We start from the raw sequence: 26,878 nt of genomic DNA on the forward strand, positions 1-26,878 counted from the left end.
ATTTCTATGTCACACACAGACCACCATATTCAAAAAGAATGAATTGCAAGCCCTGACCAAGCACAACAGTGCGAAACTAGTCGGCAGTCTGCATTTAATAATTCTCTCTTTTTCATTCTCTTATAATGTATTGTGGTCATATCATGTAAATTGTTTTATATGGATATTTTTATATGAAAATTAAATTTTTTGATATTTTTCTAAAACCATTGTGTTTTGTGCGCTTACCTTAAATATTACGAATAGCACCTCACCTAAAAAATCCCTATATTTGGAGGAGAATTCTTCTCTTCCTTATATGTGTTTTTGTTTTTCTGATATAGAGGCTGGTCACATGCTGGGTCACATGCTGCACTGGCCAATCACAGCCATGCCATTAGTAGGCATGGCTGTGATGGCTTCCTAGTCACACTAGTAAAACAAATGGCGATTGGCTGCCGTGCAGCACGCCATTAAAATAGCCGAACTCCGAACCCGAACCCAAACTTTTTCCAAATATTCGGGTTCAGGTTCGGGAGCAAAAAAAACCCAAAGTCCGTACCGAACCCGAACTTTACAGTTCGGGTTCGCTCAACCCTAATTAACAGCCATGGCCTGCCCTTTTCCGTTTGCACGGCACCAAAAATAAGACTAAAAGCTCAAACTCTGAGCTGCACTTGTCCTTGCCAGTCATTTGCCCTCTTGCTGGGCAGGCCTCGTGCCAAGGGTTCGGCTCCGCAGCTGTCGTGTTGACGACTCGGGTGGGGGGGGTGGGGCATCACCTGGGCTGACGCTCCTGGAGGTTGTGGCGGACGCTATTTGTCTCTGCCTGCAACTGACACTACCGGGCGTTGTTCTGGCGCTGGAGGCGCCTGTTCTGGCGACCCTCCATCTGGATAGCGGCAGTGTTGGCCTGCACGACCACGCCCAGGCTCTGAACCTCCGCCATGATGCCTGCTGCTGTGGCCTGCAACTCCCCCATAGCCATGGTATTTCGATCCAGGCTCGCCTGCACATCAGATGCCTGGTCCCCAGTAGTGGAGGGACCCCCTGCTACCATGTGGTGGCGCATGGCATCAAGGGTCTCGGATTGGTCACATAGGCATGTGGCCATGGCTGCACAGTTTGCATTTACCTCCTGCAGGCAGTCGGAGATTGAGCTGGTATGCTCAGCCTGTTGGGTGAGGCACTGCTGCATAGCGGCTGCGGTGCCCTGCACAGCCACTGTGCACGCAACCTGGGTCTTGACCAAGGACCCAACAAATGAGGCCGGGCTGTCAGCCACACGGTGGAGGTCACAAGCAATATCGGCCATGTGCCACTTCTGTGTCTGCCTTGCCAGCTCCCCCTCCAGCCCTTCTGGGAGGGATCCAGCTACACCCCTGGTCTTCCTCAGAGCCTTCCTTGGAGATAGAGAGGCTTGTGTCCGTCTGGACGGGGTAGCCCTTGAGGGGGTTCCCCTGGACGGGGTAGCCCTTGAGGGCGTTCCTCTTGATGGGGTAGCCCTTGAGGGCATTCCCCTGGATGGGGTAGCCCTTGAGGGCGTTCCCCTGGACGGGGTAGCCCTTGAGGGGGTTCCCCTGGACGGGGTAGCCCTTGAGGGGGTTCCCCTGATTGGCGTCGAGGTTTCAGAGGGTCCGGGGAAGATGGAAGCCTCCTCAAGGTAGAGGCAATCCTCCAGATGGAGATCCACGTGCTCCTCCACAACTACCTCTAGAGCACCGATGTTTCCTGGCTTCCCAGGGGGTCAGGCTGAGGCTGAGGATGATGTTCCGGGGATGGCGTGGGTCGGACACAGGCAGACGATGGCCCAGCTCCCTCCAACACATCTGTGGATGACACAAAGCATTCACATGTTGGTGGACCCACACACTTGTCACATGTTCCCTTCCACCCCCTCACATGCTCCACACCGGATGGGGGATAAAACACACTTACCTCTCCTCAAGTCCTGTTCACTGGAGTCAAAGCCCTCCAGGCCCTCCACCTGCTCCTGCTCAAGACAGCTGGCAATCACCTCCTCCTCAGCTGTCAACTTGACAGAAGTAGCTGGTCTGCCTCCCGTGCCCCTGAGGTGCCTTTTGATATTGGCCAGCTTCTCCCTGACCCGCCGACGCATATCATTAAACTTTTTTTGGACCTCCTTACAGATCCTGGTTTCATGGCCAAAGAAAACTGGGGTTGGGACTTTAAATGAGGCTATGAAAAACACACGCCTCCATCCCTATTGGATACAAAAAAAGGGGGGTTTTGGGACTTTAAATGAGATGCGTTTTTAAACAAACAGTAGTATAAGTAAAATAGTAAACGTTTATAACCAGGCTCATACATACCACCTGTCGGAACATTTGGGGTTAAAAGAATACATATAAAGATCGCACATAATACATGTTTCATAGTGCTCCATATACAGGGATATGATGAACTGAAGCACAGCCATTTGTCCCTGTTAGAGTTTAAACAAAGGTTCTCAGGCATGAATAGACACTGTTTTTAGGTTGTAAAGAGCCTGCCTGTGCTATCTCCCCAAATCATATCTCCTGGGGTTCGACACTTATAAGATAAGAGAATGAAAAGCCTGGCACGGCATGACACTAAACACAGTGTGGTCTCTGTGTTATGAAACTAAAGGGGCTATTCACAATCCCAGTGAAATTGTATATCTTAAATAGTATGTATCTATTGTATCTTTATAATGCCACAACAACAACATGTATATCAGTAATTCACATAATACTACTCGTTAATACATAGACACTACTGGGGTCCAGGTATAAGATCCTAAAATAACTTCAAAGTATTAGACTGCCTTGATCACAGCCCGACATTAGTTTAAAGGAACTTTCCAAGGCATGTGTGTTGATCATAAAACCTTATCTCAATCATAACTTTAGACTTTGCCAAGATGTCTGACAATTGTGACATACAGGACAATTTATGGGGGGGTTTTATAGGCCCAAGTTAGAGAGGTCATAAGTCATGATTAACTCTGCTTGACCTCATCATTAGGAATAATTCCTTACACGCTACTGCCCCCTACAGGTTAATATCGGCATTGGGTCAAGATAGTCACTGACCAAAACATAGCATCATGTGACATCGTCAGTCATGTGATAGTGAAACACACACCCAGTTCTTTGAGAGAGATAAAAAGGGATTACACCAGACAGGAAGGGAGGCTGATGGGAAGAAGCTTGATGGGAGATGGCTGGAGCTGATCCCTGGAAGGCTGATCTCTGATCTCTGAAGGAAGCTGGAAGGGAGAGATTGACCGCAAAGATGTAGGGGAATGAAGAGGGTCCTTCATTAGGACTTTCCCTTCTCAAACAGAAAGATCTCTTACATACTGGTAACGTATAATCTTGATTATTTACCTTTTTGGTAATTCAGAGATTTTCACATACACACACACAACTAAAACCATGTAAATATACTTGGCAAATATAATTTGGAAATTGGTTAGGTCTACTGCAGCATGACGTAATTGTATTCCAAATATTAAAGACATACGCATTACGTTTGACTTTGAAAAGCTAAGTGCCAATGATGGTAAATCGGTTTTAGAGTGAGGGCGTATGTGAAGATATATCCTCACCAAATTAACAAAAAGCTTGTGTACAACATAACATTTGTTATGTACACATATTTAAGAAGCAGTAGCAAGAGATCTGTTTGTTATTGAGAAGAAATAATACAATGTTAAGGTTATGTCACCAAAAGCTAAAATGTTTCAAATACGCCAAGATGATTTAATACCAAGAGCTAGGAATATTCCTTGTCATAATATTGTAAATATTATCTAAAACATTCAACCATTGCTTATTTCTGATTATAGAAACATATCATTTTATTTGTGTAATACGAATTGTACCTGATTTTAGATTTTGCACTGTACCTTTAGTTAATAAATATATATATTTTAAATATTAATTTGTATTGCTTGTCCTCAAAATAGCACGGATAAAATTAATTTTAGATATCTTGTATTGTAGGAAAATTGTATTTCTCCCAAAGCACAGATATACATATTTTCATAATACAATAATATTTTATAGTTCAGAATAAATATTCTGACGGTATATGTGTAGGCTCTATGCCGAGATACGTCAATGGTTCTGACATATATGGGGGCTCGTCTGGGATCTGTCAACGTTTGAGACAAGTAATATAATTGTGCAAAATATAAATATTTTTGTCATTATTAATTTTAATTTTTTGGAAAAAAAATATATATATTAATTTTAAAAAAAAAATATATTTGTATTGCCATGTTAGATGCAATATTGAAAAATTACAAAGACTAAAGTTATTTTAGTGCAGCCGGTCCTGCTGATGCAGAGACTGAAATTGGTCTGCATCACAGACAGTTTGCAAAATATCAGGTAATGTCTTCTATCAGAGGAGTATGGTTAATGAAGACAGAGCTTGGTCCCTATAAGTCAGCCGACGCTGCAGTAAGGACAATGGGTACTTTCAAATTTAAGCCCAATCAAAGTACCACAGAACTTTTAAAAGTTCTCAAGAAAGCCCAGGCTGTTGTAAGAAGCCCAGATTTTGAAGCCATGAATTTTCCCGATTATTTGGTAAGGCTTTGCCAAATAAAATAAAGTAAAAATTATTATGGCCAGGGATTATTACCCTAAAAATGGATTGGTTTGGTTAAACAGAACACCATCCTTTTTACGGTTCTACAGAACCAGAGCTTCAAAAATAAATTTAAAAAGCCCGCTCAAATAATGGCTTAATAAGAGCAAGAACAAAATTGAAGCTCCTCTCAATTAAAAAGTTACACTCAGTTCTAAAAGAAAACTAGAAAGTTTTTTTTCCTTTCTCTGAAAGGAGTTTTTCACACCCTCCTTTGTGAAAATGAGGGGGGGGTGAAAAGAGCAGCCAAGACATGGCTTTGTAGAAACTGACAGGTTTAAGGAATGTCTGTGTGATACCAGTGGGGGGGCATTGCTCCTTGCTTATACAAACACACACCACTGACAAAGTGAAAAAAAAAAAAAAACTGTTCCATGTCATTTCATTCCAAAGAATATGTTTGTTTTATATTGTTTTCCTTACAGGTATTTTATAATAACAGGATACCATTAGAATATTTCAGAAAAATCCAAGCAATTCTTTTATTTCAGAAATATTTAAAATAAATCCAAGAATTTATTTTCTGAAAAATACATCAGCTAAAATTACTTATTTTATGCTGACTTGGTAAATATTTCAGCACTGCCCTGAAATCAAATTAAAATAAAAAGCCCAGTTGTATTTCAACTTAAAAGGGAATAAGGTAATTTATATTCCCGCAGGTATAATTAATATGCCCACGATCGATTACATATGGGTATCGATCTACTTAAAAATATTTATATCCTATTGTGATTTTATAAAAAATAATAATGAGGCCATACATGTGAACCTTCTCGGTTCTCTCACAATCAGTGAGTATAAGTGAGATCCATATTTAGATGGCACCCTCATACAGGCATCTCCGATTTTCCTCTAAAAAGAAGGGGTCAGACAGGAGGATCATACTAAAGTGTATGTCCCCTGGAATATAATTGAGAGGTATGCTTGGAAGGTGATATTCTCAAATGCTCACATCCATACAGTGTATGCTGACTCTATTGAGCTTCGCAATTATACGTAATCCTACTGGGATTGTATGGTATTTTCCCCCCAGGTCAGTGACCTGGGGAATATTTATGAGGTTCATATTTATGCCAGGAATATAATCACATTAGTAGAAATTATTAAAATAGTTGATCAATCCTAAAATAAATATTTAGGTACTCACGCCCTTCAGGAAATAAATAAATGAATAATCAGTCAATCATTTATTCCTGATAATCAATGACCCAATATATCATGTGTACATTGACAACGATATATTACATTGCTTTGTTATGCACATAGATCTGGTAAATACCAAAGTGGTCCAGATTAAAATAAAACCCAAGTAGTTTCATAAATGAACATGAAGCCCTAATATAATCTTGGTTACTGCCAGATGCAGTAAACATATTAGTACCACAAAGGTCATTACTCAGACAGGTACTAATACGTTTTATTATTACCAGGCCATGTATATATAGGCCGAAGATTTTAAAGAACCCTGCTGCATTAAAATGTTTCGCAGTCAGGATGTACACAGAAAAGATTTCAGTAGATCACACTCATGGAAGAAAAGTTTTCATAGAGTTCAAGAAAATATGTTTATGAAAAGATTCCTGTGATGTGGTATAATAGACATGCACATAGCCAGAATCCAATCTGATCCAAGTGAAAACGTACCTTGTGTTTTAAATCAAACATTGTTGTCATTCCCTAGCTTGCTATATTTCGCTAGTGGAGACCATTAAGAAATTAAAGGAAAGGAGCTTTGTAGGATCAGTGCACCGGATCTTATGATAATCCTATACTTGATATTCTTAAACCAAATGGTCATTGCGTTTATAGGCTGATCTAAAACAGCTACATAAACGAGTATATATGTACAGCTAAGCTGTGCCATACATTGACCAATGCTTGATATAAAAATACAAAGCGCTAAGTATTTCACCACACTAAATGATGCCCAATGATGGTGGAACATTCAGGTAAGTCCTGAAGACCCATACAAGCTGGCAATTAACGGTGGTAAGAAATAGTACAGCTGAAACAGAATGTAACTTGGTCAGATAAATGCATGTTTTAAATGTGATTTTGTTTCTGTTTGTTATTTTACATAAGGCCAAGGCCTGACATACCTTCAAGAAAAAGTTTAACATAGGTGGATGATATTTTTGTTGAATAGCAAAATGTTTAAAAAGCGTATCCCAAAGCTCAGATATGTTCTTAACCAGTTGAGGGAGGCGGGTGTTTGAAATTTCATTTCAGGAAGGCCAATGGTGTCGCTCCAAGGTTCATCTCCTGAGGCCTACGGTTTGTAGCCTCAGTCTCGCACAAGAAGAAAATGGAGACTGTGATGAGGTCAAGAGTATCTGCCAATATCAGTGAATTAAGAACATGTTTGGGTATGGTATGAAATATAAAATTGTATGCTTGTCATCCTAGTTTCCAACCAAGAATGCTGGAAGGTAATGTATAAGAAGAGACTTAACAGGATCAAGAGAATGTAAAGTAATAAAATGACATTGTGATATTTCTCTCTTGACTTACAGATCTCCAAATCTTATACTTCAGCATTAGTGTTGATCTTGCCATTCATGGCAGAATAATATTATCATTACATCGTTGATGATTTTTAGTTAATTAAAATATAGTTAACCAATCGCTATATCATATATATATAGCATAGTTAGAAAAAGTAAATCTTAATTAATAAGAATATGTATTCATACTGTCTATTTACTCAAATAGAAAATGATTGACAATCCAGACCAGATCGTTGATTGGTAAAGGTGAAATGACCTACCAAAGACGCAACGATCGCATGGATGATGTTAATCCTTGGCATCCCACTCCGGAGGGAACCGTCACCAAACCACACTCCAGACCAGATCGTTGATTGGTAAAGACGAAGTTAACCACCAAAAGATACCGCGATCGTCTGGATGAAACTAATCCGTGATGCCCAGTTCCGGATGGAACCTGCCGCCACATCGAATCCTTCATCAGGAGTCATGAAGCAAGATACTCCAGGATTTGTATTGTCGGAAAGAAAGATTTGTTGCAGAAGTCCCTTGTTTATTTGAATCCCAGAATATCCGTTGAAAGAAGGGATATTGAATCCCATTTACAGCTTGTAACACTACAAGAGCGGATTCACTGAAGAGTTTCTTCAATTGCTGGTTTACCGGTTTTGTTTTTATTACATTTGAAATGGGGGGGTGACACCACCACTGCAACAGTTCATTTTGTTTTTATAAAGACTTGAACTCATCAAGGAAGATCCAAGTCATACAAGAACACTCTCTATCATATGGACGAAGAGAGGAACATTTTTAGTGTAAAGAAAAATAATAATGTGGCCATATCTTTTTAACCACTGATATTTCTTCGGACACCGTTTCTTCATAGGTCTTTGGCTATTCGCCACACTATATAAAGAACGTGGGGGGGATTTGTCGGAACATTTGGGGTTAAAAGAATACATATAAAGATCGCACATAATACATGTTTCATAGTGCTCCATATACAGGGATATGATGAACTGAAGCACAGCTATTTGTCCCTGTTAGAGTTTAAACAAAGGTTCTCAGGCATGAATAGACACTGTTTTTAGGTTGTAAAGAGCCTGCCTGTGCTATCTCCCCAAATCATATCTCCTGGGGTTCGACACTTATAAGATAAGAGAATGAAAAGCCTGGCACGGCATGACACTAAACACAGTGTGGTCTCTGTGTTATGAAACTAAAGGGGCTATTCACAATCCCAGTGAAATTGTATATCTTAAATAGTATTGTATCTATTGTATCTTTATAATGCCACAACAACAACATGTATATCAGTAATTCACATAATACTACTCGTTAATACATAGACACTACTGGGGTCCCAGGTATAAGATCCTAAAATAACTTCAAAGTATTAGACTGCCTTGATCACAGCCCGACATTAGTTTAAAGGAACTTTCCAAGGCATGTGTGTTGATCATAAAACCTTATCTCAATCATAACTTTAGACTTTGCCAAGATGTCTGACAATTGTGACATACAGGACAATTTATGGGAGGGTTTTATAGGCCCAAGTTAGAGAGGTCATAAGTCATGATTAACTCTGCTTGACCTCATCATTAGGAATAATTCCTTACACGCTACTGCCCCCCTCCAGGTTAATATCGGCATTGGGTCAAGATAGTCACTGACCAAAACATAGCATCATGTGACATCGTCGGTCATGTGATAGTGAAACACACACCCAGTTCTTTGAGAGAGATAAAAAGGGATTACACCAGACAGGAAGGGAGGCTGATGGGAAGAAGCTTGATGGGAGATGGCTTGAGCTGATCCCTGGAAGGCTGATCTCTGAAGGAAGCTGGAAGGGAGAGATTGACCGCAAAGATGTAGGGGAATGAAGAGGGTCCTTCATTAGGACTTTCCCTTCTCAAACAGAAAGATCTCTTACATACTGGTAACGTATAATCTTGATTATTTACCTTTTTGGTAATTCAGAGATTTTCACATACACACACACAACTAAAACCGTGTAAATATACTTGGCAAATATAATTTGGAAATTGGTTATGTCTAACTGCAGCATGACGTAATTGTATTCCAAATATTAAAGACATACGCATTACGTTTGACTTTGAAAAGCTAAGTGCCAATGATGGTAAATCGGTTTTAGAGTGAGGGCGTATGTGAAGATATATCCTCACCAAATTTAACAAAAGCTTGTGTACAACATAACATTTGTTATGTACACATATTTAAGAAGCAGTAGCAAGAGATCTGTTTGTTATTGAGAAGAAATAATACAATGTTAAGGTTATGTCACCAAAAGCTAAAATGTTTCAAATACGCCAAGATGATTTAATACCAAGAGCTAGGAATATTCCTTGTCATAATATTGTAAATATTATCTAAAACATTCAACCATTGCTTATTTCTGATTATAGAAACATATCATTTATTTGTTGTAATACGAATTGTACCTGATTTTAGATTTTGCACTGTACCTTTAGTTAATAAATATATATATTTTACATATTCATTTGTATTGCTTGTCCTTCAAAATAGCACGGATAAAATAATTTTAGATATCTTGTATTGTAGGAAAATTGTATTTCTCCCAAAGCACAGATATACATATTTTCATAATACAATAATATTTTATAGTTCAGAATAAATATGTGTAGGCTCTATGCCGAGATACGTCAATCGTTCTGACACACCCAAACAGCAAGCCAAATTCAACTGTCTAACTGTATATGTTAAAAGCAGAGATTGGTTGCACGCATTTGCAAGTACATGAGTAAGCTGCAGAGCCCGCGCCAAGGCTCTCTGCGATCTGCAGTCCTAACTAAACTTTTGAAGTCTCCTCAATGGAGGCATGTTAAGACTAATGGGTAGATGGAGGACAGGTGACTAGGGGTGTGTCCCCGCCTCCACCTATGCTTGGTATTGTGGTGAAGAGCACTGGAAAAAAACGCATAATAGTAACATATACAGTTAGACAGTTGAATTTGGCTTGCTGTTTGGGTGGTATGTATGAGCCTGGTTACAAACATTTACTATTTAATTATACTACTGTTTGTTTAACAAACGCATCTCATTTAAAGTCCCAAAAAAACCCTTTTTTTGGTTTCATGGCCAAGGGCGTTTAGCTCCAGGGTCACCTTTTGCAGGATCTCCATCTTCCTGGCCTTGCTGGTCCTCCCGCTCTGTGTGCCATGGAGGTACGTATTGTACTTGGCGATGGCAGAGGTCAGGATCGCCCTCTCACCCACAGAGACATTTTTCTTCCTCTTCTCCCTTTCAAACTCACTATCTGACGGGTCATAGAGCATGCTTGGCCAATCATAAGCAAGCAATGCCGCAGTGAATTATGGGCCGTGGCGCGTCACTCGAATTTGGCACGAACGACGCGTTTTGTTCGTATTTCGACGAACGATCGAACATACGATGTTCGAGTCGAACATATGTTCGACTCGAACACGAAGCTCATCCCTAACAGGCATGGGCTTTGCCAAGTGATCACACATTGGACTGATCGTGTCCACCTGTCAGTTTTAGAGGTGGACACGATTGGACCCTCCATTACCCTCTTTGGAGCAGTGGGTGTAAACAGACATGTGTCCATTCACACCGGCCTCCATCCAATCCGATCTGCTAAAAACAGACAGATGGGATCAGTTCCCCTTCTGTCTAGTGGATTGGATGGCAGTTGGGTGTAAATGGACAGGCGGTCCGTTTACATCTGAAAACCCATAGAGGAAAATGAGTTGTGTCTGTGTCCGCTCTGCCTGCCATCTGTCTGCTCAGAGAGGATCAGTGAACAGATCCATCGCTCAGCAAGCAGACTCCTGGCAGAGTGCGCCCCATGTGTCCTATCACAGTTAGGAACGGCGGCAGGGAAATGTTATAATAGGGGATTTCAATTATTCAGATATCGACTGGGTGGAAGGAACTGCTCCTCATCTAAGGTTCACCAGTTCCTAAATATGTTGCAGGTCACTTTTAAAGGTCAGCTGGTGAATGCCCCAACAAGAGATAAAGCATTTCTAGACCTACTGTTTGCAAACCACACAGACCTGATGGCGGATGTGGAAATACAGGGCAAGGTAATTACATTCAGTATAAATCACAGGAAAAGGAAACGCAAGGGTAACACAAGCACACCAAATTTCAGAGCCAACTTTATATATATAAAAACATATAAAAATTAAGGAACACCATTGTTTAAATGTTACAAAGTATATAACAGAATATGTAAAAAGGAAATCAAGGACACAAAAATTCAAAACGACAGATTGCAAAAGATAGTAGCACAAACCCCCAAAAAACTTCAAATATATTAATAGTAAAAAGGTCAGGTCTGAGAATGTAGGCCCTTTTACAAAAAAGAGTGGGTGGCTGGGGACAAAGAGAAGGCAAATTTAGGAAATACTTTCTTTAGCTCTGTGTATATAAAGGAGCACGGGGGAGCTCATGTCCATAATGGAGATGGTATTGAAACAACCCCAAATGATCCACAATGGCTCAAAATTGATATGGTCCATAAATATTTAGACAGAATCAGGGGCGTACCTAGAGCATTTGGCACCCGGGGCGGATGCTATATCTGGCACCCCCCCCCACATTAAAATGTAAAAACACCCCACTGTGCCCCTTGCATACCTCTGCATCATTCAATATCTCTTTGTCACTACTGTGTACCCCCTCTCCACAACTGCACCTCTGGACCCCTTTACATTACACATCACCTGCACCTCTGGGCCCCTTTACATTACACATCCCCCTGTGCCTCTGGGCCCCTTTACATTACACTGCACCCTGCACTTTTGGACCACTTTACATTATACAGCACCCTACACCTCTGGACCCCATTACATTACACAGCACCCTGCACCCCTTTACATTACACAGCACCCTGCATCTCTGGGCCCTTTTAAATTACACAGTCCCCTGTACCTCTGGGACCCTTTACATTACACAGCACCCTTCCCTTCTGGACCCCTTTAAATTACATAGCACCCTGCACCTCTGGAACCATTTACATTACACAGCCCCCGCACCCCTTTACATTACACAGCACCCTGCCCTTCTGGACCCCTTTACATTACACAGCACCCTGCACCTCTGGGCCCCTTTACATTACACAGCACCTTGCACCTCTGGACCCCTTTACATTACACAGTCCCCACACCTCTGGACCCCTTTACATTACACATCCCCCTGCACCTCTGGGCCCCTTTACATTACACATCCCCCTGTGCCTCTGGGCCACTTTACATTACACAGCACCCTTCACCTCTGGACTCCTTTACATTACTCATCACCCTGAATCTCTGGACCCCTTTACATTACACAGCACCCTGCACCTCTGGGTCCCTTTACATTACACAGCATCCTGCACCTCTGGACCCCTTTACATTACACAGCACCCTGCATCTCTGGACCCATTCACATTACACAGCCCCCTGCATCTCTGGACCCCTTTACATTACACAGAACCCTGCAGCTCTGGACCCCCCTGCATGTTACACAAACCCCCCTTCAGTGCAGCCCCCCCGTTCAGTGCAGACGCCCCCATTCAGTGCAAACGCCCCCTTGTTCAGTGTGGACGCCCCCTTGTTCAGTGTATACGCCCCCTTGTTCAGTGTATACGCCCCCTTGTTCAGTGTATACGCCCCCTTGTTCAGTGTAGACTCCCCCTTTTTCAGTATATATGCCCCCTTGTTCAGTGTAGCCCCCCTCGTTTAGTGTAGCCCCCTCGTTCAGTGTAGCTCCCTCGTTCAGTGTAGCCCCCCATTCAGTGTAGCCCCCTATTCAGTGTAGCCCCCCGTTCAGTGCAGCCCCCTTCAGTACCTCAGATCAGTGCGGTATCACATGTATGCACAGCAGGTCCCCTCCCCCTGTTTACACATAAACAGAGAGAAGGGGGAGGCAGCTTCACTCTGCTGCTCGGCTGTGCTTGTGTGACATCCGGGATTCCGGGATCGCACAGACAGGCAGCCCACAGCCGCAAGAGAAGGGGATGGTAGGTGCAGCGGTGTAACCCTTCACCCCCCCATACACCCTCCCCCTTGCCACTCCCTGTCTGTGCCTGTCACTGTGTGTGGCGCTGCCACCGTGGGGCTGCCACCGCGGGTGTAATACAATCGCAGAGGGGGGGTACCGGTCTGACACCCCCCCAGCAGTGTGTGGTACCCGGGGGCGACCCGCCCCCCTCGCCCCCTATTAGTGCGCCTCTGGACAGAATCAAGGTGGATAAAGAACCAGGACCAGATGGCATCCACCCACGGATCCTAAAAAAATTGAGCTCTGGAATTTCAAAGCCATTGTTTATCATTTTTAGGCACTTGTTAGTAAAAGGCTGACCGCAGGTCAGCCTGTGTTTGTAGGAGGAGTCAGTAGGTATTTAAACCTGCCCTCCTTCCTCCTTCTGGGCGTCGGTTTTCTGGTGTGCTGTCCCCATAGCGTCATTTCCTGTGCGACGCGTCTGACGTCACTTCCGGGTTTCGGGTTTCTGCTAGGAGGACGTGCGGCTGCTAAGGGGGCCCTGTGTCTACCGTTCGTCACATACAGGAGTCAGGCAGGCGGCCCCCCCCTTTCTGGTGTTATCGAGGCTTCTCCTCCTTCAGCGACAGCACGCTTCAAGTATTGTTGTCATTGGCCAAACTCATTTGGCACTTCCTTTAAAAATGTACCTGTAGCTGTCAGCAGTGTTAGTTGTATATCCAACATGGCCCCAGCCCCTGTTTTTTTATATTTTACATGCTGTTTCATTCTCGTATTGCCGTTAGCTAACTTCTTTCACAGCCTGTGAGTCGAGTCGCACTCTGATGACGTCACCCACTCTCGGCACCCCATACTAGTCGGGAACCTTCTTGGGGCGATGTTTTGTGCTCAGCCCCCCTTCCCCCCCTCTGCAGCTTCTCTTCATCACATCAGTGGGCTTCTATGTGCAATCTCCCCCTGTCTTAGGATTTTAGTCGGTGGGTGTGTGTTCAGTTAGTGAGCTTGGTGAGTATGCGTTTTCAGTCAGTTACGGTATGCAATTAATTTCACGTTCCCATGCTGTGATGTTTCTCACGTTCTTTCCCTTTTTCGTGTGTTTGTTTCTCGTGCGATTGCGTTTCTCGTGCCAGGTATGTTATCATGTGACTACGTTTTGTCATGCTGCTAGTCATATTCTCAGTTGTTTCCATGTATTACGTTTTATCGTGCTCCTCATGCCACCACGTTTCTTATGCGACCATGTTTCTCATGCGACCACGTTTCTCATGGTAGTTCTCATGCGATTATGTTTCTCATGCGATTACGTTTCTCATGCGACCACGTTTCTCATGGTAGTTCTCATGCGATTACGTTTCTCATGGTAGTTCTCATCCGACCACATTTCTCATGCGACCATGTTTCTCATGCGACCACGTTTCTCATGGTAGTTCTCATGCGATTACGTTTCTCATGCGACCACGTTTCTCATGGTAGTTCTCATGCGATTACGTTTCTCATGCGGTTACGTTTCTCATGTGATTGCATTTCTCATGCGATTGCGTTTCTCATGCGATTACGTTTCTCATGCGATTACGTTTCTCATGCGATTGACGTTTTCTCATGGTAGGTTCTCATGCGATTACGTTTCTCATGGTAGTTTCTCATGCGATTACGTTTCTCATGCGTTTACGTTTCACATGGTAGTTTCTCATGCGATTACATTTCTCATGGTAGTTCTCATGCATTCACGTTTCTCATGCGTTTACGTTTCTCATGGTAGTTTCTCATGCAATTACGTTTCACATGGTTGTTTCTCATGCGGTTACGTTTCACATGGTAGTTTCTCATGCGATTACGTTTCTCATGCAATTAAGTTTCTCATGCGATTACATTTCACTTGGTAGTTCTCATGCGATTACGTTTCTCATGCGATTGACGTTTTCTCATGGTAGGTTCTCATGCAATTACGTTTCTCATGGTAGTTTCTAATGCGATTATGTTTCTCATGCGTTTATGTTTCACATGGTAGTTTCTCATGCGATTACATTTCTCATGGTAGTTCTCATGCGTTCACGTTTCTCATGCGTTTACGTTTCTCATGGTAGTTTCTCATGCGATTACGTTTCACATGGTAGTTTCTCATGCGATTACGTTTCACATGGTAGTTTCTCATGCGATTACGTTTCACATGGTAGTTTCTCATGCGATTACGTTTCTCATGCGATTACGTTTCACATGGTAGTTTCTCATGCGATTACGTTTCTCATGCGATTACGTTTCACTTGGTAGTTCTCATGCGATTACGTTTCTCATGCGATTGACGTTTTCTCATGGTAGGTTCTCATGCGATTACGTTTCTCATGTTTTGACTAAAAACGTTTTTTCTTTTGACGGGTCCCACTTCCTCCAGGTACAGGGAGTCGCAATGGGCACTTCCTGTGCACCATCATACGCGAACCTGTACCTGGGGGGGTGGGAGCGAGATTTATTTTCTGTTGAAGAACCTACTGGTTTACTTGCATCTGTGTTTGGTTGGTTCAGGTATATAGATGACGTCCTGTTACTTTGGACAGGAGGTCCCACAAATTTGCAGGCCTTTATGCAACTACTGAGTCGCAATGATTACAACCTAAAATTTACAATGTATTCGAGTCATTCGGAAATTGCGTTCCTTGACATTCTAATATACGTAAATGAAGGGGGCATGATTAATACCTCCTTATTCCGTAAACCCACAGCAGGAAACACTATCCTGCACGCTGCAAGCGCCCACCCCTCTCCATTGGTTTGGAGTATACCATACGGACAGTATCTGCGTTTGCGGCGAAATTGCTCTGATCCTAGTAAATTTAAGGCGGAAGCAGATCTACTCTATACCAGATTGTCCAATAGGGGCTACAGTAGAACGTGCCTTAAAAAGGCATTCAACAGAGTCAATGGTAAAAAGAGGAATGAGATACTCTCCAAGGTCACTAAAACATCTAAAACAGACACCACTAGGTTCATTACCACCTATTCAGACCAATACAAACAGATAAGAGCCATCATGGACAAACACTGGCATCTTTTAACAGCTGACCAGACTTTGTCCAAGTATATAGGCCAGAGGCCTGAAATCACGTATAGACGTGCCACGTCTATCCGTGATCGTTTGGTCAGAAGCAGATACTAGGCATGTGCAATTTTTTAAGTTACGAATACGTTTTCCGTCATTTTTCGTTATTTTAGTTGATTCGTTAACATACAAATGAACGAATGGTTTAGCGCAATTAATAACGAATAACGATATTTTCAAAATAACGAATATGGAAAACAATGAAGATACGAAAGAAGAAAGAAACGAAAACATAGAAACAACGAAAATACCGAACCCAAAAAAAAAAAATAATTACGAAAAACAAAATGAACGAAAATGCAAACTTACTAATATTCGAAGACCGAAAAGAAAACGAAATGCCGAACAAAGACTAAAAAACGAAAATCAAAACTAACGAAAAATAAATTACGGATCTTCGGAAAACTGAAATGAAAACAACGAAAATACGAAATAATGTAAATTAGCTTTCGTTAGTACTGAAATATTTCTGACCAATAGCCACTGAGCGCTGTCCCTTTCCTCTGAAGAGGTTTGTTCCTTCCCCCAATGAGCTTCTTTCTCATTACCTCCTGGCTCCTTGTGTCTTTTTCTGTGTTAGACTGCAGTGCATCTAATTTCTAGATTTGTATTTGTAATATCTGACATATTTTAGTTTTCTTCTACGTCAGACTTCATTCTAGACAGGGTGTGTGTGCTAACTAAGACAGTCAAGTCAATCACAGTAAAATCCGAATTACAAAATTACGACGAGTAGTGTGTCGAATAAACGTAAAATGTATTCTAACAGAATTACGAATGCAATAAAATCTACAAAAGTACGTTTTTACAATCAAAGGAAATTAGACATGAAAATACGAATGATCATAAAGCAACGAAAATATATTTCTTTACGAAAATACGAATGCGGCATGATGGAAAATATAATATAACTACGAATAACAAAACAACGAAAATTAAACTAACGTAAAAACGAAGGAACGAATAAAATCATTTTAAAAATACGAACGCGGCAGAATACAAAATATAACGAAAATACGAATCTCGATTCAACGAAAAATAAACGAACAGAAAAAAACGGAAAACGGAAAAAAGAGTGTTACGAAAATACTAAAGAGTACGAATACGATAACTAACGTCTTACGAAATTACGACTCGTTACGAATCACGATAAACGAACAGAAACGAAACAGAAATAAACGAAAATTTTTGCTGTGCACATGTCTAGCAGATACTGTAAAGCTGGCCAGATGACACCAGAGAATCCAGGTTTATTTAAATGCGGTAACTGCAATTTTTGTCACATGATTTTGGAGGGTTCCTCAATTCAATTACCAAACGGCTAGAACCATAAGATACGACAGCATATTAACTGCCAAACGAAGGGTGTCATTTATATTACTTTCTGCCAATGCGGCAGTTTTTATGTTGGCAAGACTATACGGTGTTTCTGGAAGAGAATCAAGGACCATGTATATTACACTACCAGTGGGTTGCTAAATACCACAATGGGCCACCATGTGGTGTTTAGACACAAATATGAGCCTTCCCTCTTTAAGTTCTCAGCCTTGGAAAGTGTGTTTGAGGATCCAAGGGGGGGCAACTTGATCAGAAGGTCCTACAGTGTGAAGCTAAATGGATATATCGGCTCCGAGCCAATTATTTCCCAGATCTTAATGAAGCCATTAGCTTCAAACCATTTCTAAAGATCTGACCTATATAGCTGGAATGCCTAGTTTGCCAACGGGGTTTCATTCACTGCTAACTCACCCCACAGTCCTTGGAGAAATGGCATTGCACTGTCACGAATACTCGTGTCTGTGTATATGGCTCGTTTGGAATCTTGGGAAACATTCAAAAGTGCAAATGATATATGAGGGAGGGAACTCCATTCATACTATAGGTATAACCCCTCTTTTTTTGGAGTTAATATCTTTGCCTATAGACAAAAGTATACCAAAACTACTCTGATCTGATACCCATCAGGAAGTATGTTTTTTAATTTAGATTATTAAGTATTTTTCTCTTACTGTATAACATTGGCATGTGTGTGGTACATTTGTGTGATCTACGTGGCCCCCAGTACACGGTGGTGGAATCCTGCATCCAGGATGTATAAGCCTACTTAACAATATATAATCTTTTTTGATATCTACCAAATCCATGGAGATATTTTTCTTTCTTTGTTCACTCTTGCTTTTTTATATAGGGAGGTGTAACCCTGGCTCTGCCAGATCGCTATAGCCTATTTTATTTGGAAGGTGCTATTGCTGTGTCTCCTTTTGCGCTTCTTACTTTTCTGTATTACGCCGTTCTAAGGGTCTCTTGTCCCCCTGACGCCATAGTTTTATTGCTTTATTAGCAATGATTCCTTAGAATTGAGTTGCAGGTCCAGGATGGCATATGTATGTTTGTGATTTACCGACACCCTCTTCCAGTCGCAGCTATGCTGCTTTGAATCTACTCTGCCCTCTGCTATGTTGTTGTGGGGCTGATGGGATTGTTTTTGCAAGCATCACTGTGCTAAATAGGGCATGCTTTGTTTTTCCTGGCCTTTATTCTTATTATTTGACCAGAAAATGATTTACTGTAGCAGTGGTTTCTTATCACCAGGGTTTTAGGAACACACTACCAAATGGTATTGTGTTGAGCGGTCGTCTCGTTTTTTCAGTGGTTGACCCGTTTTTGGCCATCTGTATGGTGCTGGGACGTGTGGACAGTTCCTTCCTTTTTTGCTGCTGGGACTCAGAATGTCCCTTAATATTTAGCCGCCTGCTGCTTTACCTATACTTCTATGTTACACCCTGACATGCCTCTTTTTACGCCCACAGTGTCTGCCTTGTATCTATGATACTAACTATACATGCCCTGCCCCCCTGTATACACGGCGATACCCGGCCATTCAAGGATTCGGTTCACTTCCTTGGCGCCTCCCACTTGGGCTGCTGTATTCAGTTCTTACATTCTATCTATATGGCGAGATCTGGCCAATCAGGGCTGGTTCTGGCCTCCTGGTGCCTCCCACTTAGCCTGTCCAATCAAGCCCTTCCTACTCTCAGGGAGCACAATGTATTCATACGGCGCTTGCTGATGATGTCATCAAGCCAGCATGCAATTCCACAGTGTATTTAAACCCAGCTGCACAGATCAGCTGTGTACTCAGCACAGGCTGTGACCCTGGGGCATACACGGACACTACATGCACACAGTAAGTACCTGCTGACCGCCCATAATCTCCCTAATCCATTTCCATATCCCCTGGATGTTTATTGAAAACGGTGCTCTGTTTATTATATGTCCACAGAGGTGTTTGCAACACGATCTCTGTTATATGGGAGATGCTGTTCCTTTATTGATGGATGGCCTTATGTTTGCCTCTGTGAGCTGTCTTTTGCCCCAGCTTTAGTTCCCCTAGTGGATTTTTAAGGTATTTATGTCTGGCATTTGCTATATGTAATGGTTCAAAGACATTGTCTAATATTTAGATACGTCTCCGCCTGACGTTGACTTCCAATATATTTATTTTATTTATTTATTTATTTATTTTTTCTCCCCCTTTCTTCTCTCATTTTCTTCCTTTTTTCTTCGCATCCATGTGTTGCTTTTCCACTCTTAATAGGGATTCGGTTACCTGCATCTCTATCCCCGACACGTCTTCTTTTGCCTGGGGACTGTAATGTGTATTTGCTCATGTCATTATTGACATATTTGGCCTGGACCTGCGGTATGTTTCCAATCAACATGGTTTACTTGTTGCCCTATTATATATTATAGGATGTAAGATTTTGCAATTTATTTTCTTTTCTTTACCTCTCCTTTTTCTCCATGGACATATATACGCATGTAGACATATATATAGGCGTATATTAGAATGCTTAAGGTTATACACATATATTGTTTGCGCAACAACTAAAAAAAGGCTGAAAATTTGGAAAAAAAATACGTTTTTATTTTTTTCTGTTAATTTTTTTGTAAATAAGTTTTCTCTTTCAATTACGCGCACTGATATGGCGGCACTAATGGGCACCGATGAGATGGCACTGATGGACATCGATGAGGTAGTACTGACGGGCACAGATGAGGTGGCACTGATTGGCGGCGCTGGTATGCGACACTGATGGGCACACATAGGCGGCACTGATGGGCACACATAGGCGGCACTGATGGGCACACATAGGCGGCACTGATGGGCACACATAGGCGGCACTGATGGGTACACATAGGAGGCACTGATGGGCACTCATGGGCGGCACAGATGGGCACTCATAGGCGGCACAGATGGGCACTCATGGGCGGCACTGATGGATACTTATGGGTGGCACAGATGGGCACTGCTAGGTGGGCACTGGGCATGGATGGGCACTGTGGGGTGGCACTGATGGACACTGGGGTGGCGCTGATGGACACTGGGGTGGCGCTGATGGACACTGGGGTGGCAGCACTGATTGTTGCCAGTCAGTGCCCATTTGTGGGCACTGACTGGCATCTTTTTTCTTTATGTTTTTTTTTTTTATTTATTTTTTAGACTTTTTTTTTTTTCTGGCTTTTTTTTTTTTTTGCCCACCCTGGTGCTCCAGGGTGGGCATCCCTGGTGGTCCAGTGTGGCGATCCGAGGGGGGGCTGCGCTGATAAACAATCAGCGCGAACCCCCCCTGTCAGGAGAGCCGCCGATCGGCTATCCTCTACTCGCGTCTTTCAGACGCGAGTGAGGAAGAGCCATCAACGGCTCTTCCTGTTTACATCGTGATCAGCCGTGGTTGGACACGGCTGATCACGTGGTAAAGAGTCTCCGCCGGAGGCTCTTTACCGAGATCGGAGATGCAGGGTGTCAGACTGACACCCCGCATCACCGATCGCCGCGATGCGCGCCCCCACGGGCGCGCGCGGCATGAAATCCTGCAGGACGTTCTAGAACGTCCTGTCAGGATTTCATAACCACTTCCCAGACGTAAATCGGCCATAGGCCGGGCGGGAAGTGGTTAAGGTATTTATGTCTGGCATTTTCTATATGTAATGGTTCAAAGACATTGTCTAATATTTAGATATGTCTCCGCCTGACGTTGACTTCCAATATATTTATTTTATTTATTTATTTATTTATTTTTTCTCCCCCTTTCTTCTCTCATTTTCTTCCTTTTTTCTTCGCATCCATGTGTTGCTTTTCCACTCTTAATAGGGATTCGGTTACCTGCATCTCTATCCCCGACACGTCTTCTTTTGCCTGGGGACTGTAATGTGTATTTGCTCATGTCATTATTGACATATTTGGCCTGGACCTGCGGTATGTTTCCAATCAACATGGTTTACTTGTTGCCCTATTATATATTATAGGATGTAAGATTTTGCAATTTATTTTCTTTTCTTTACTTCTCCTTTTTCTCCATGGACATATATACGCATGTAGACATATATATAGGCGTATATTAGAATGCTTAAGGTTATACACATATACATATATTGTTAGCGTAAATATGCGCTTATTGCTTTTTTCCTCCCCCTCTTTATCAGATCATCGATCTCTAAACATATTTTTTGTATTATCTACTACCATCGGTATATATTTCATCTATCATTGGAATCTTCCTGGATGATTATATCCACCGCTGTGTATCAGGTGATGTAGCCACATGTTGTAACCCATATGTATTGCAAAAATGTGTGTGTTTTTTCGCTGGTTTTAATCAATTGATAAAGATATATGTTTTAGGAATTTTTTCCTTTATGTAAATATCATCATTATCATTTTTTATGCTGTACTAATATGATGTGTACTATTCACAGATTGTGAAAATCATGGCTACATAGTAGCAATAATCCTGTTCATTTCGTCCTGAAGAAGCCCCACGGTGAAACGCGTAGGCGACTTCAATAGGATTCTTTCACTATTCTCTTGTTCTGAATGGTTGTATTGTGATTGTTATCAGTTGCATTCCATTATACCATTGTTAGTGTACATTTTGTAAATTTGTGTAATAAAATATATATTTTTTATACTTCCACGAGCCTCAAAGTCCGATTTTGCCCACTCTTCTTGAAGGGGTACTGTTCTATGTTTCTCATGGTAGTTTCTCATGCGATTACGTTTCTCATGGTATTTCTCATGCAATTACGTTTCTCATGCGATTACGTTTCTCATGCGATTGACGTTTTCTCATGCGATTACGTTTCTCATGCGATTACGTTTCTCATTTTAGTTTTTCATGCGATTACGTTTCTCATGGTAGTTCTCATGCGTTCACGTTTCTCATGCGTTCACGTTTCTCATGGTAGTTTCTCATGCGATTACGTTTCACATAGTAGTTTCTCATGCGATTACGTTCCTCATGGTAGTTTCTCATGCGATTACGTTTCTCATGGTAGTTTCTCATGCGATTACATTTCACATGGTAGTTTCTCATGCGATTGTGTTTCTCATGCGATTACGTTTCACTTGGTAGTTCTCATGCGATTACTGTTCTCATGGGAGTTCTCATGTGTTACGGTTCTCATGGTAGTTTCTCATGATTGTTTCTCATGCGATTACGTCTTCTCATGCGATTACGTTCTCATGGTTTTCTTGTTCTCGTGCTATCGTGTGGCTCATGCTAGTCATGTTCTTGTGGTGTTGCGATCCATGTTCTCATGTGATCACGTTCGTCAAGTGTACACGTTTCTCTTGCTACTCGGGTGCTCACATTGCTCATGCTATTTATGTTCTCATTTTTTCCTTTTCTCATGCAATTTTACGTTTCTACTTTCCGTTTTACGTTACGTTTCTCACGCTATTCATGTTCTCAAGTGTTTACGTTTCCCATACAGGTTTGTCGTGATGCTATTTCGTTTTTCACGCGATTACGCTTTTCATACGATTCTCAGGGTATTTTTATGTTCTCATGTATTTACTTTTCTCATGTTTTTGTTTCTCATGCCATTCATGTTCTCGGGTGTGTACATTTCATGCAACTTACGTTTCTCATGCAGGTTTCAGTTGGGATGTTTTCTAGTTGGTAGCATTGGTTTGTTCATTTTGATTCATGGCGTTCCACCGCTGGGGGGAGTTCACCCATCACGTTTATGGGTGCTTACGGATTGAGCTGAGCGTTTTTAATTGGATTGTACGGTAGCAAGTCTCCTCATCCATTTCTCATACGTTTCATGCATCTTGACATTTCATTTCTCACATAATGACCTGACACGTCTTCAGGTTCATCAGGCCTGAGTGTACGTTTTTAATTTGCCTGCTACGCCTCAGGTTGCTCGGCCTTTGCAATTCATGGGTTTGTCACATTTTCAGTCCAGCTGCACCAGTCCTACAGTTACCTACATTTTATTTCATAGTCTGGGCTTACATGTCACGTTCATATCCTCACGTTAGTTCATGGCCCCTCTCCACTGCTGGTTACCTATCACGTTTATGGGTACTGTCGGATTGAGATGTACGTTTCTAATTGGCTTGTGCGGTGGCAAGTCCCCTCATCCACTTCTCACGGCTTTCATTACACTTCATACATCATGTTATCTTTCACTTACATCACTTGCCTGACACGTCTTCAGGTTTATAGGCTTGAGTGTTATGTTTTTAATTGGCCTGATTTGCCCCAGGTTGCTCAGCCTCACTAGTTTCTTGAGACTGACACGCTTTCAGTCCTGTGGTACATATCCGTTCCTGCTCTACGTTACTGAATGTGTCAATCACGGACACCTGCGTAGGTAGGGGTTAGGAAAGGTAAGGATTTTCCTCTTTCTAAGGTAAGTTGAGGCTCGTTGGTCATGTTTTGTTTTTAACGATGTTGTTCTTGTTTGCAGATTTCATGTCACGGGCAGCAGATATCGAAGATTTTGCTGCCATCCGTCCTTCTCTGGTTCGGGTTCTATACATGGTGGCACGCCCTCCTTGATCCTCCTGATATGGCCTTTTTCAATTCAGCCTAGGAAGCTCTTGACTCGGCCTGGGATTTCTTCCAGGCCTTTCTATCTCAGTATCCTGGGTTCTTTTCTCACCAACATTCAGTTCCTACTTGCATTTGTTTTCTTTTGCCACTTTCAGCTCAAACGGGTTTTCAAGCTGGTGCCCAGTACAGTCTGGGCGCCAGACTTTTGCGGATGTACTCAGAGATAGGCCACTTTCCTTTCCCTAGTACTCCCTTCTCTGCTAGCACAGGGCATGACACATAGCAATTCCATGCTGCCTAACTAGGGTAGCATCTTAATGTTCACTTCGGGCCATAATTTCAGTACAGGTGCAGTTTCGGCTGCCATTCGTCGAGGGGGTCTGTATTCTCGTTGTTGAGGAGTTAGTTTGGCGGTTGTCAGCTTTCTTTACCGGACATATCCCAGTTCCACATGTCTGTCACAGGCATTCTGGCATTGGGGGCTTGGGGTTACATACAGTTACTTTCTTTTCATCTCTTTGCTAGTTCAAAGAAAAAAGGATAATTGCGCTAAACCGAATAGTATAAATATATCAAACAAATCAGTTGGGCCTCAGCCCAAGTGCATATGCTATATATACCTATAATAACACACTAATATACAAACAATTGTGTTAATCACACAAAGTCAGGGGGCCAAAAACCACCTAACCTTGCGTAGGGAGGTATATGGGACTCCCGGTGACACAATGCTAAAAGGTTACTGCTACCATAAGCATCACATCACCACGGAGCTCCCACAACCAAAATAGTGAACCAAACCACTGGAGTGATAAATAAAGTCCATAAAGTCCAAAATGAATCGAAGTAAGGTGATAAGTCCAAAATGTAATCCCAATGTCCGTAACCGTACCAGGCTCAGAGCTCCACATAGCATAAAATCTGGGTGATTTATTTTAAACCAAAATGTAGCAGGTATACAACTCACATTTAAGTCGATAAAAAAACAGCATTGGCCTGTAACGCCGGCCGGACGTATCCAGGAACAAAGCCACTCGTGTATAGCGATGAGGGGGATGGCATCCGCACGTCACTCGCTCCCCCCGACGCGTTTCGTGAAAGAATCACTTCGTCACGTGCCCCGAGACGCTATACACGAGTGGCTTTGTTCCTGGATACGTCCGGCCGGCGTTACAGGCCAATGCTATTTTTTTATCGACTTAAATGTGAGTTGTATACCTGCTACATTTTGGTTTAAAATAAATCACCCAGATTGTATGATATGTGGAGCTCTGTTTTTGTTTTTTATACCCACCGCTGAGCCTGGTACGGTTACGGACATACCAGTTTCTAGTTCCAGTGGAGGAGTCACTACTCATTTAAAGCTTCATGGTTGAATGATATGGTGATAGTGGTCCGGCAGGACCCTGATTTATGGTAAGCAGCTGCATGATTGGTGGTGGATTCACGTATGGTGTCTAATATCATCACTTCTGCAGTTCACACGGGTGTCTTTCCTGCCATTGGGATTACCTTTTGGACTTATCACCTTACTTCGATTCATTTTGGACTTTATGGACTTTATTTATCACTCCAGTGGTTTGGTTCACTATTTTGGTTGTGGGAGCTCCGTGGTGATGTGATGCTTATGGTAGCAGTAACCTTTTAGCATTGTGTCACCGGGAGTCCCATATACCTCCCTACGCAAGGTTAGGTGGTTTTTGGCCCCCTGACTTTGTGTGATTAACACAATTGTTTGTATATTAGTGTGTTATTATAGGTATATATAGCATATGCACTTGGGCTGAGGCCCAACTGATTTGTTTGATATATTTATACTATTCGGTTTAGCGCAATTATCCTTTTTTCTTTTCACATATTTTTGTTTATACACAATTTAATTGCTGCTTATTAATCCGATCTTTTATTTCGTCTTAGCGCAGTTGTTCCCAAATTTTCTTTGCTGGTTCACCCTACTGTTTTGTTTTTTGCCTCCTTTTAGGCATACTGACCATGTGACCCCGGCACACCTCAGGTCACTTTCCCACCTCAGGTCACTTTCCCACCTCAGGTCACTTTTCCACCTCAGGTCAATTTCCCTGTTTCCTCTCAGACCTTTCCCTAGCACGATTACCTGAGACTCTGAGTACAAGTGAAGGTCAGCCTGTGTTTGTAGGAGGAGTCGGGAGGTATTTAAACCCGCCCTCCTTCCTCCTTCTGGGCGTCGGTATTCTGGTGTCCCACCCACCCATCCCCTTTTTTCTTGCTATTTCTTCTTTTACTTCTACTTGGGTATGCCCCCTTTTAGGCATACTGACCACGTGACCCCGGCACACCTCAGGTCACTTTCCCACCTCAGGTCACTTTCCCTGTTTCCTCTCAGACCTTTCCCTAGCACGATTACCTGAGACTCTGAGTACAAATGACTGTAATAGTACCACTGGTTTGGCGTAGGGCAAATGTGGTGCCTATATTTAAAAAGGGATCATGGGCCCAGATTCTCATACATTCGCGCTGCTCCTGGGCAGCGTAATATATGAGCTATACGTTACACCGCCGCAGGTCTACAGGTTTAAATCCTGATTCTCAGAACACTTACCTGTAAACTTGCGGCGGTGTAGCGTTAGATTGCTCGGGCACCATTTAAATTAGGCGCGCTCCCGCGCCGAGCGTACTGCGCATGCTCCGTCGGGTAAATTACCCAACGTGCATTGCGCTAAATGACGTCGCCCCGACGTCATTTGCCTAGATGTATACGTAAATGGCGTCCAGCGCCATTCACGGACGTCTTACGCAAACAACGTAATTTTTATTGAATTCGACGCGGGAACGACGGCCATAGTTAACATTGG

General features: G+C 42.4%; 2 long non-coding RNA genes across 2 annotated transcripts; both read left to right on the top strand.

Annotated features, from left to right (window-relative positions):
* The first annotated feature begins 3,080 nt into the window (after positions 1–3,080).
* On the top strand, positions 3,081–9,625 carry LOC120920306. The gene is made up of 2 exons (XR_005744704.1): positions 3,081–3,328; positions 7,339–9,625. It is a non-coding gene; the product is annotated as an uncharacterized LOC120920306 (long non-coding RNA).
* Positions 9,626–21,331: 11,706 nt separating this feature from the next.
* LOC120920722 lies at positions 21,332–22,076 on the top strand. The gene is made up of 3 exons (XR_005744765.1): positions 21,332–21,457; positions 21,685–21,790; positions 21,958–22,076. It is a non-coding gene; the product is annotated as an uncharacterized LOC120920722 (long non-coding RNA).
* Positions 22,077–26,878: the final 4,802 nt, after the last annotated feature.

This window comes from Rana temporaria, chromosome 13 (assembly GCF_905171775.1).
Source record: "Rana temporaria chromosome 13, aRanTem1.1, whole genome shotgun sequence".
Taxonomy (NCBI): domain Eukaryota; kingdom Metazoa; phylum Chordata; class Amphibia; order Anura; family Ranidae; genus Rana; species Rana temporaria.